This window comes from Galleria mellonella, unplaced genomic scaffold (genome assembly GCF_026898425.1).
Source record: "Galleria mellonella isolate WM207_F2 unplaced genomic scaffold, CSIRO_AGI_GalMel_v1 utg64, whole genome shotgun sequence".
NCBI classification, from domain to species: Eukaryota; Metazoa; Arthropoda; class Insecta; order Lepidoptera; family Pyralidae; genus Galleria; species Galleria mellonella.
The window spans coordinates 2047199-2060722 of NW_026442133.1; the positions used below are offsets into that span (position 1 = coordinate 2047199).

The window sequence follows — 13524 nt, forward strand, 5'->3', positions numbered from 1 at the left end:
AATTAAGCGTGATTAAGCAACAAGCATACAAATATCTTTAAAAACTTTCATATGTATAATAATTTAGTAATTTACGATTTTGTAATTTTTTTTTTTAAATTTTAATTGTATCAATCAAAGGAGTGGTCATATTTGCAAAATATATATCCGGGCATATACATTATGGCATTACTTTATGACAGTCTATGGGGGTGGTCTATGTTCAGCAGGGTACGGATGGCTAAGATGATGATACTGATATCATAATACAAATATTTAGGTTAGCAAATGGTTGTGTACTTTCGGTTAATACTAACCCAACTAATCATTAAATGTTGTTAATAAAATAGCGTACTCGTAAATGGATGAATCATTTATGTGCCTTCTTACACGTCATACTTAATAACTGTCTGATTTGAAGACAGCTGTTCAAAGTGCCCGAGTTCAAGAGGATAACCCAATGTCAGTTTTAATAAACAGTTTCGCCTTATTACTATACAGTTAGAGCCAATGAATTTGTTCAATCCAATTGAAGATAAAGAATAAGTAACTCGGTCATTGGAAGCATTTATCTTATGTTCAATTGCGCAGCCTTTTATTTTGCCATCAGTCTCATGTTAAAATACTACTTGAAATAGGATGTAATAAATAATAACAGTACAAGCAGAACCAAAACTTCGTTGTAATATTTTTAAATAAATGTTTTACATAATTTACCTGTCCACTCAGGTAAATATCCAGTAGGTTAACTTTTATTTATGTCAGGCATGCCACGTTATTACTTCGGCCTGAAAGACAAGTACAGTTCAGGGCAAAAAACTTGAACAACATAATAGAAAAAAATACTACATAGTAGCTACTTTTGCAAGTGTTATTGCACAAGTCACAGGTAAGGAGAAGGTTGTTACAACATTTTTGTTCGAATTGTTTTTAGGATATAGATCCTGTGCTATCTTTGATACAAAAGACATAACTTATTCCTCAGGAAAGGTTACGATTACGATTGATGTGTTTTATACGCAGTATAAACAATTCTCTAAATCTATTTATTTATTAAAAAGGACGTCATTAGCAATTTGTTTACAAAATCCAGTTGTACACAAGACTTTTCCAATCGAAATTCCGTAGATAACGGAATACTAGTGGGCAATAGGTAATACCAGTGGCATGCTTACAGATACCTTCATAGAGTCAATGGGCCGGTACTGAACTAGCCTTTTCCGTTTAGTATCCGTGTCACTAGTCTTATCCTACGCTTCATGTAAATACAGCTCTTCATTATTAAGTGGCAATACTTCCTGCGATAGACAACCGTTTAATGCCATAGCACGATGATATAGAGCCTATAATCACATCAATCCATATACAAGTTTAGTACCATGAAGTACATCTTCAATTTGCATCTTTGCATAAGGAGTAGTGCCCGTGACTTCGTCGGCATTTCAGACCGGTATGATCTTAGTACTAAACCAGTACTAAGTAATATAATAAAATATAAATAACGAATGTATATTTTCATGTTTATAGATTTAATAGTTTTCACATAAAACTGCTATAAAAAAAATAAACGATGAAAATTATAAAAAAAAAGTATTGGCTGATTTTACAATTTATATTGTTTATATATTAGAATGATGATAAGTATAACAAAATAAAAACTTAAATTGGCTTTCTACTTTTATATTATAATAAATAAAAAAATATATTAATATTTTTAGTGTTTTCTTATATATGTAGTCACTTGCCAAAAAAAAGCTATAATATCATTATGCATACTAATTTCAAACAAAATAGTATCCTTATATGGCGCGAGAAAACTTTCTATTCGGCATGTAATGTCGCTATGAAATTATAATCGTTAGCTCAGTAAAATTACTACTAATACTTTCTCACATCTTTATTGCTGACAATTCTGTAAAAAACAAAATACGTATTTGACAAATGGTGGACTTATTTAGCTTCAAGCGCTCGAAGTGTTGGGGATACTTGGTGAAATATTGTTCTAACTTAGATGAAGTACACAATACATCTAGAGAGTGATTGTGGGCGAACAATACCGTGAATCATCGCAGCTGTGAATGAAGTCTGTATTAGACAGTGGGTCGGTGCTCTCAAAACCAAAAATAGACACACCGTTGTGTGTAATTTTACTATTGCATACGTTTACGCTAATAAGGAAATAGCATTCTAACTTAGAATACAGCATGTTAAACATCAGCAATATGTATTTTCAGAAGAGAACATTCTTGGTCGTTACTACTAACCATGGGATTTTTTCTTAAACAATAATAAACTACGGATACAATCAGGTTTAAGATTAATAACACTAGTACGGAAATACGGGTATAATTATCAATACCATTGTTCTGGTAAATCTCTATATATATTTCACGTTTCATTCAAATAACCACTTTTACGAGATAACGTTATTTAGAACGAAAACATTCAGGTGAAGAAAGTTTATGTAGACAGTTTATGTTAATTTGCGCTGCCTGCATTTATTCGATAAGATAAAAGATCTAAAAGCATACTATATAAAGTAATGTTGGTGAAACAGCAATCTTATAAACAAGGAAATGGGCGCTGGCAATGTGGGTCGGCTTTAAAGTTTTTACCATAACTCTTTCACCTCCCACAATCGCGTTACAGCGATTATAAACGAACGACTAAGAAACACGTGGGTTGTATTTTTAAAGATCGGTTTAAATGAGACTTTGTGAAGTAAACTAAAGGTAGGATGCATTGCGACATTCCAGGAAGACTGCGATATGTATCATATCTTAACTTAGTGACATTTCAAAGAGTGACAATCGATTGTTTCAGAGTGGGACACTTTCACTTAGGAACCCAAGCTCACGCCTCTAATTTAAAAACCCATGTGATCCAGTTCGCTATTGCAGTGGCGGATTATAATCAGACCGCGCAATAAATTCATTCAAATGCATGACACGTTTCATAAAGGTTACAGACTACGCTGTAGTGTTAAGCAACACTTTCTATTCATATTTTTTTTCTATCTGCTCATGTTTCTATTATTTAAAACGATTTCTATAATGCTATTAACAATATTATGTAACAATTAAATCTTTATTTTTGTGATGAATTCACATTATAAATTAAGTTACTAGATAATGAAATTATATAATAAATAACAGTCTATATGGTAGTAACGTCTTGTAATCTAATGGAATAGATAGTTGTAACAGAATTTTAGTAATGGAAAAAGTTTTATGAAAGTTTATTACAACCTGTCAGGTTTACCGAAATTGAATGTCCATTTCTCCTTAATTCCAAAAATAATAGTATTGGTAAAATATAATATAATGCTAAAATGTACGTCCAATTTCGGAGAATATCTACCAATTCCAATGTCAAATTATTAGACTGTAAAATAAGCGGGGCCAATACAATTGACAGAAATAACTTAATTGGGGTTTCTCATAATCGAATGCCAGCCCAAATATCAGAATTTTTCAAAATGTTTGAATTGTTTTAAAATAGCTTGCTGTATAAAGAAGGCGGCCTAGAAATTCTTGACTCTTCACTTGACCTCTTGACAGAGGCTACTGTCCTCAGGTGATTATTAATAATACCTAGTACATGTCATTATCGTTTAATTAAAGCTAATAAAGCTTTAATGAATATTGTTTTCATAGCTCATATATACATAATTCGTAAGAACTCAGAACAGACATAACAATCTCAGTTTAACACTGATATTGATACAGAGACTGGCTCCGACTATGCACTAATAAATGTGCATAGCGTAATCCGATAAGCCGGTATCGGGTATCCTCATACAGTACAAACTTACAGCTTACTTAAGCGCAACCAAGTACCTGGACTTATTAGCCCTGACGCGACAGGCTCTTGTTACTTGTGGTCTGATTAATTCATCTCTACATAAATATAACTAAACATAAATCGAATGAGTCGTTTAATACAGACTGTCTATGTTTTTTATAAATAAGGAATTTTTGTAATTAATTCAATAATAATATAATCAAAACCAACATGCTTCATAAAAACTTTATGTATGGGCACATATAAGTTCCAAAGACGTTTGCATTTAACATGTAAATCATTGTAATTATTATAAGAACTAAATGGTGGATAGAATTTCTTTCATTCTAATTGGCAAAATCGTTGCAAAATATACAGTATCACTTCCAAAATAGTATTTAACATTTAAAATATTTTTTAACAGTTGTGTTACAATGAATGGTAAAATGCATAGAAAGCTGTAAGCAGAATTATAGAGATATTATACATTTGATAATAAGTAAGGACAATGCAGGATTAATTGGGTGTCAAATGACTTTCAAAACAAACAATAGCAAAGTGGGCGTTGCGATTGTATCATATTTTGTATTAATTTCCACGCAACAAGAAGATTAGTTGAGCGGAGATTTAGTAGAAAGTTTGGATGTATTCTATAAAAGGATATATGTATATATTTTATTGTTTTTAATATTAAAGATACTGCGAATTAAAATTAAACCAAGTAAGCAAGATAATTTCATGCGAATTATATAATTCAATCGCAGTGTCAAGAAGTCAAGCGCTGAACGTTACTGAGAAATCGCCATAAAGTTCAAACTGGATTACGAAATGAAAATTCAATTTAACAGTTCACATAATTTTGTTGTGGAAGGCGGAAACAACAGCGGAAGTGGCGTCATGGTCTACGGCGTGCGCGCATAGTACAACGTGGCGTCAACACTTCGTGTCCGGGGAACGGACAGGGGACAATACTGGGCAGATTTCATGGTGTACGCCGATCCGACCGAGTGGCCGAGTAACAAAAACTGCTGATCAAAACGCGGTAAGCAATGTATATTCAGACATTTCTTTATAACGACTTCCTAAATACGTACACATTCATTAGAATGCGTTTATAAAGTGTAGTACAAATAACGAAGATACTCGTATTTCCAATTAGCAATACTGACGTGATAAGGTATCATCGTCAAACGTGCTTTTTATCTACAATGTAAGAGTAGACGTAATTATTTGCAGATTTTATCAAGTAGGTGGTCGGTATTTCAGGTTATTACACCGATAATATTTGCACAACTGGAACGGGTTAGAAACGCAATACTTTCAGTGTCTCCTATATCGAACAATATCGAAAATATCATGTGACATTTCAAGGCGATTACACTTTTGATATCGTTGAGATAAAATCAACAATCACAAATATTGACTAACAGTTACAGATACTTTGTGATAACAAAATGCGATTAGCCACTAGAATTTTTGAACTAGAATAGTTGTAGAATCAGAGATATAGATATATGTCATGTAAATGCTTCGACATATATGAAAACGAAGTGTGTCAATACAAACTGTTTGCCTTAACGTTACGATACCTTTTTTATTGATAGCAAAGCTCTTCCTGCAATGAATATGTAGGTAAAGTAACGTTTACTTTTGACATGAATTTGATGTGATTTTGATTTGATCCCAATTCAATTGCGCACAGGTTTTTGCAACAAATTTTTGTAGCGTCAACGGCAACCAGTTACAAAAGTTTATAAGAAACACTAAATTGAGTGTCATTATTTACAGCTTATTTTAATATTTTTACATTAGTTATACGCAAAGTTAAAATATTGCATAAGCATTAAATCGACAATCTACGTATATTTATCAGAAGTTTCCCATTATTATAAGTGGAATTATTATTATTATTTATATATTGTTATTTTCAAACAATACCGTATTATTACATTAACAAAGGGCGGAAGCCTTTGACAGGAAAGACAAAGACGTATACATTTAACTCAAAATGACTGCCAATTTTCTGGCATTCCAAGTAAATATATTATAACGATGTTACGTTGGATTATATCACTTAAATGTAATTTTATTGCTATTAGTTATATTGCCGTTAATGTTATCATGAATTGTGTACAGAATACCTAAGTACAATTATATACCCACGGAACACGATACTAAGCACCTATTTAAGTTTTTATTACCAAATTACAGACGTTACAATATCTGAGTAAATAATTTTTGCGACATCTCTGTCTTAACTCAACCACATGTAAATAGAAACGGTCCACTTAGTATTTGCTGGTACCTAGCCTTGTTAAAGCTACTTTGACCGTCATGCTAGATAAACATTGTTGCAAAAAATAATAAAACGATCGGTCACTGTGTTTACTTAACTACACATCGGTAATATTGAATTTTCCTTAACTGATTTAAAATGTAAGAGAAATATATATTCATATTTGGTGTCGGTATAGTGTGGTACGATTTCAGAGGATTTTCCTCCCACTCATGCTCAGGCTGTGGAATGAGATTTTTGTCGAGGTATAAATAGATATAAAATCATTGCAGACATTTTATAATAAATAGACTATTACACATATATAAACATAAAGCGGTCAATCTTTTCACCGAAGCGAATACTACTATTATTTTAATATTGCAATAATTATATATTTTAATATTATACTACTGAAAATATAGTAATACTAAATATATTTATTTATTAGAGTACTAAAATTTGTTGAGTACTAAAGGTTGTACAGATTCGGTTGTTTATTTTTAATGTTTGTTATTATGAAAATTCTTTTTTTTTTTTCTGAAAGAGTATATTTTGAGATTGGTCTCATAGAAATTTTATCGGTCCAATAGTTTAGTTTATAAATCAAAATAACTGGTTTTGTCACAATCAAAGTCAGTTTTTTTGTGGAACAACTTTTACATACACCTATATAGCACAAGATAATATTGAAACTTATTATGTATATTTGAAACTCATATAATTGTAAAACATCTGTTAAAATATGAATAAATAAGAAATAGTATTAGCTCGAACGAATCAAATAAGATGCAAGATAGAACTAACAGAATTGCAAACCTATAAAAAAGACGTCATATACAGTATATGATTGCTATGTATATACATCATAGTAAATTTAGTAATTATTTCAACTATTATAAAAGAAACATGGAAAGCTGGACATAGAAATGCGATTGATTCGAGAGTGGCATCTGATGCTCGCAGTATTGAATCCAAATAAATCTTTACTCGCTCCACATATCACAAACGAGGCGAGACACGCGAACCACAATAATATCATGCGATATCAATTGAAATCAATTTAAACGTAATATGTGACTTTTAAAGGTATATTGCACAATTATTGTGCTTTCACTGTGAAGTTATATAGGAGAGGACATATTTGGAAACCAATATTTTGAATTTACATTAAACATTTTTCTCCTCATAAAAGATTGTTACTGCTACCGTAACAAAACAATATGAAATCAATCTGAACCAAAACAAAAAACTTTCGTTCCCAAAAAAACAAAATCACAATCCAAGCGAATTAAGAATTTCTTAAGTAAGTTTAAGCTTTTTTTTGTGTTAGATAGTAACTTGTAATTATATTAACTTTAGAATATAGTAGGGTATGTAAATATAAACACTAAACAAATATCCTGATTGATTCCCTGCCATCACTCCGTCACCTAACAATAAATATCAGTTACAGTGACAGATAGCCCCGTGAATTGAATGACATTGGTCATTTCCGTTCGGTAATTTTATTTTGAAGAGTGTTTGAAATATTTGAATGTACTGATGTAACTAAAAGCGATATTTTATATAAACAAATTTCTGGATCGTATTATATGGTATTGGATTAATCGAATAAATGTGTATGTAAAAGAAACAAAGAAGATTATGATACAATTCAAGTTTGACATAACTGAAATGATTCAGCACTTCTAATAAGTATTCATATTTTATTTTTTACTGATTTAAAATAAAAATAAATAAAATAAATATAACACTGGAAAATAACTAAAGTTTAAATTTAGGATTTTAAAATTTTCCATTTAGATGTAAAACGGCTTTTAAGAAAAATAAATTAGGAAAAATAACTTTACATTGCACAGATGCTACCTATGCGAGAACAATAACACTAATAACGTGATAATGACGTGTATTGCAGGGCAGGGTAGGGAAGCCGGGCCACTAACACATTTATGAGCCGTGGGCGGTAATTGAATTACTACACTGACGCCACGGACGCTCAATAGTGCGCCTCTTGTAAACAAGGGCTAGCCGTTGCCCTTTGGGCATTCAGCTGTTCGTTTTTACTACAATAACTTTTATTCTTCACTTAAACAGCGAAGAATCATTTCCAACTAATTTAATAGTAGATTAGATTGAATAATAAGTTTAAAATGAGTACTCACAAACATTAAGTATAAGATAAAGAACAACATTTCTGCATTCGATGCTTACCTGTAAAAGAAAACGAAAAATTAGTATGAAAGTAACAGAAACAAAACAATAACAGGTTTCTATTTTAACTATAAATAAATGTACGTGTAAATGCTGTCTTCTAAAACAGTTCCACTTTCACCTACCGCAGATAATTTGATTAAATAAAAATAGATATCTTCTGGTAAATGAAAGATAGAATTGTTATAGAACTAAAATGATTAAATTATAAGCTAGTGTTAGTAACGCGTAATAAGAGGAAAGCCAAAACTGTTTAATATGTAAGCAAACTGGCATTTGAGATGCGTTTACTGGATTTTTGACCAAGTTGCTAAACAGTGGGATATCTTGCATCATTGCTATATTATTGATACTTAATTGTACTTTATATAATAATACCATGCACATTTCCGGCTATTATTTTAATAATAATAATCTAATACTGTGATGTAATCATAAAAACACTTTAGCAGCTCAGGTATGTGTGACCATTCGTGTTAATTCACCTGCTTCCATTAACGCCACGGACATTGCATTGCAAAGTCATTTAACGGTTATTGCGTGGTTTTAATTACGGAAAAAAATATTTTTTAGGATTTTAAAGGTGTAACACATTAAATATATGTCTCCGTCTAACAGTTTCTTAAAAAAAAAAAAAACAGTCAGCGCAGCAGCTTTCTCAACAAATGTCTTATTCGGTGAAGTTTACCAATTTTCCACAATGAGACCATAGACTAGTCATAAAATCCAAGAGAATATATTGTATTCTATTCTTTCAGGTTTAACATGTTCTGATAGACGGCCTTTTAATAGTAACAATGTCGATACATTTTGTTCGATGTTCGACGTATTGTTCATAAACAAACCCAAACAAACTGATGTTTTGAATGAAAACAATTTACAATACCGTGTAATAACAAATGCAAAGTGACCGCATTATTAACAAGTCAATTGGAATTTACACTATATATACAAGCGTTTGGAAATAGATGAAGAAAGTCAACATGTACAAATATAGCATAATTTTGTTAATACTACCAAATTATATAGATTAAAGATATTATAATTTAAGCGCATATAAATATTAAATAATTATATTGAGAAATACAAAAATGAAAAAAAAATACAATAGCATTCAAAACTGATTGAAGTCGCTAAAGTACCCTCGATACAATTAAATATGTATATTCTGTATTTACTTCAGTCTGCTAGAGATTTCACTAGCCGTTTACCATAACGTGTTCGTGTAATTGTTACTTATACGGGGAATGCAAACACGCCCCCATTTCTTCAATGCTGTTAAGATAAAGGCGATTCGATATAGTCAAGTAATTTCAACTTCAACTTGTAACTTTTCTGTATAATTTATGTTATTCTACTAGTAAATATTAAATGATATTACGTTTATTTTCTATATTATTCCTCTTTCTTTGCCATTTGTCAAGAGGTGCCAAAGAGAACCGAGTGCTAAAACATTATTTATTTGATTCACTTGTATTTTAATTTTTTGTGCATAAGTTTTGTATTTTTTAACGCTTTCCCAATTTATATGCCTTATTATTGTATTGTATTATTATAATTAACAGCAGTGCAGTGTCTATTTTTTTCACGTCTATATTATTTTATATTATAATAGAACCAAAAACTTAATGAACATTTATTGTATATATAATATTATAATTTTAGACTCATGGTTTACTTGTTTAATGAACGTTGCTTAAAAAACATTATAACGGTGGAATCTGCATCTTTTACTCCAGTGGATGATTCTCTAAGTGCTGAGCATTCTAAGGTCCTAATCAATGCTGCGTCCGTTCTGCTTGAGCAGTATCCTCGTCTAGCGCAATGGAACGTGACCCGTTTGAATGTCCAATTGAAACACCCTTCACGGAGGAAATAATTACTTAAGGTGCAATACTGAATTACGTAAAACGAACAATTCGTAGGCGTCGTTGTCTCTGTCGTTGTTGCGATCAGTTATTCAAATGACGATTTTATTATTTGTGTTTGGTTATAATAAGTCATAACAGTGAAAGCCCTTGTTTATCTTACAGAACAAAAGATAAACAACGCTACCTTTGTAAATTTGTGTGCCTGCAAAGAGCATGATTGGTAATAGCTTAAGATCTTAGAGTTTCGTAACGAAAGAGTGCAAGAGCCGGGAACGCGCATCTGACAGAAATAGGGCCAACTAGCATAGAGGGTACATAAAAATGAGTGTTCAATAACTTAAAATTAATTCTGCAATTCTAAACTTGAATTATGTTTATAAATAGCAATACTTTAGCAGTATACCTACATATATAAATATGTATATATCGCTCAACTAAGTGCTACTAACTGCTTTTGAAAACGAACGGTTGAATTGTGCTATTTTATACGTTTTATAAAATGCTAGGTCGATGTCCGTTCGAGACGAATGCACCGTAGATGGACAAACGACCGCAGCACTTCGCATGCGGTTATCGACAGAATTAGTCTAGAAAATGACAGTAGTATAACGTGATTTAGTACATTCTTAGAAACCCAGTAGGAAACTTATAGGAAAAAACTTTACCAAAACACTTTCAAATTTGACAATTGTGGAGAACTCTCTACCTCTACGTGACTTATTCATGCGATAATGTTGGATAACGTAAAAAATAATAATAAAGATTGTTGACCCAGAAAAAGATCTGAATGTAAAGAAATAATAAAACAAAATATTTAATCCGATTATTTGATTTGCAACATTGAATCAACGAGTACCTTATCGAGACCATATCGGCTACCGAGACGAAAAAGGCGCGGTCCGATGGTGATCTCGAGATAACAGATAGAAAGCGCCGTCGAAACAACACCAACCGCGTTACGCGCTCTGAGCAAATTCAATTCGGCATCTCAGCCCGTATTACGAATAAGGTAGGCTGTATAAACATGTACTTATTTTGTTCGTTGCTAATTTAATATTAAGTTACAGTAATTATCACAATTGAGAATTAGTATATAGTTATAATAACGCGTAGGTACTTTCTGTTACAAATTAGCTTTACGACGTCTACTTCGTACACGTGATTTTATAAGTAGAAAAACCAATGAAGTAGACCTTTACTCGATGGCACATCAAGATAAAACACACCACGTTTTAAGTCCGACCTTCAGGAACATAACTGCGACAACTACATCCAATTTAGTGCAGTGGTTTTTGCGTGATACCGTAACAAATACATAAAAAAGACAAAATTTCTAAAAATTATTGTATTGATTTTTTCTTAAATATATTCCATGGAACGACATGATCTATTTATATATCTATTATATTAATAAAGTCAGTCATATTTTTAGTCGTTACAATAATAACATCATAGGTATCAATAATATCCTATTATTATCATGTTGTTTATGAATATTATTTCTGGATTAGTAAACGCAGCACAGAGGCAAAGGCTGCACAGAATATGCAGTTGTTGTCTCTACAAAAGCAATTCGAAATCAGTGCCCCAATGTCAGACAGTGCAAGGTCGCCATTCACGATTACCGCCTCTGCGAAAACATTTTGAGCAAACAAATCTGGAATTAAAACGTGTTAGCGTTCCACGCAGTTGCATATTAGGCTTGAAGAACCTAATGCGGAGATTTATTGTTACATGTAATTCACTTTTAAGTATTGACATTAAATTCACGTCACTAAATAAGAATTGTCTATCCTTAATGGAGAATTTGATATTATCTATTGGCGGATATCGTATGTATGTTATATGAATAAAAATTCCAATTTAAGGATCAAGTAATTATTGAAACTGTCTGATATTTCTAAAATATATTTGCTAGCAACATTATAACTATAGCTATTGACACCAATGTAATAATTATTCTAAACATTATACAAATCTCTAAGTATTTTAAATCGAAGTAGTTTGGCTGGCTGTGAACAATCGATCACGTTTCGCGATTAGTCCCTTATCGCGATCTCGTAGGCACGAGCTGGCTTCCACGTGCCAGTGATTACCAATGGGTTTTATGTACTGTTGCATAAACTTTATAGTTAACTATGTAATACAGTTATGTTTTATTGAGTGCACGGTTTTCTATGACTTTAATAACTACGAATTTAACGACTAAGAATTTATTTTCTCAGTTTTTTTAAATATTTACACAAAATTAAACAAGACACGCAAAGTATTTATATGAGTATAACATGATTAACAGAAAAATCAAATACAGTCGAGCTCAAAAATGTATCGAGCGCTTATTCAAAGGACCTTTTTATTCCTTGTTCCAATCATCCGAGAGTAATCTAATCCATAATTTGTCAAAGCACAATTATATTGTCGTTCTTAGTTGCTTCGTTCAATTAGTTCAGAAATTAACAATCTAAGTCATCGTCTCTGATATTAAATCTTATATTAAATAACGAAATATTGACAGCAGTACCTAATTATAAAAGCTATAATTAAATTTTTATTCTTTATCATCATCATCATCATCATCATCTCAGACGTTAACTGTCCACTGCTGAACATCATAGACTGCCCTTTTATTTACCATTTCAGCATTAGAGAACGGGTAAGCAACCGCAGTTAGGCTTCGGTGATATTTTAGGAGGGACGCTGTTGCATGGGCAACAGCCTTTGACCATTAAGTTATTTCAGTCGCCTCTTAAAACACCCACGAGAGAGAAAAACATTATTTAAATTTGAATTGCTGAAATGTTCATATATATCTAATATTCAGTGAAATATGTAAGTTATATGCTCACGATTAAATGACCACATATCAAATTACATTTTGTTGACTGTTACCGTTATGATAAAAGTAACAACCGACTTGCTCAATCGTCTTCATTATTTTAGCTATTCATTAACTGTTATCCATTTGGACAATATCGAATATGTTTAAATCCATAATCACCCTCTTGGAAATTATGTACCTATTTTTTAACAATGTTGCCCATCACTGGATAATTAATTAATAATTTTGTACTTTAAGATTACATTGGTGTGAGTAAATTCCGACTCAATATTCTCAATCCTGTGAATGTAACTGTTTATTGACCCATTAGGGAACGATGCTCTCAAATCTTTCCGACAACTATACAAAAAACGCAACTGGGTCAGTTGAAAACCATACATTTAGAACTGTTAACTGTAACATCAGTGTGGCGTAGAAAATTACAATAATCAATCAGTATAAGTCAAGGCAAATGTTCCGCTGTAGCAAGATTCACAATCACGACCCATTTGGCAAATACAATTATTCACAATCGTATAGTCACGCTTAATAATCAACAAAGAATGGCCACCATGAAATAGGTT

The 13524-nt window shown here is 31.7% G+C and overlaps 1 protein-coding gene across 2 annotated transcripts in view; it reads right to left on the minus strand.

The window, feature by feature from the left end:
* LOC113512561 (nucleolar and coiled-body phosphoprotein 1) overlaps positions 1-13524 on the minus strand; it is a 102617-nt gene that overhangs the window by 43764 nt on the left and 45329 nt on the right. The gene's annotated exons all lie outside the window — the stretch shown is intronic.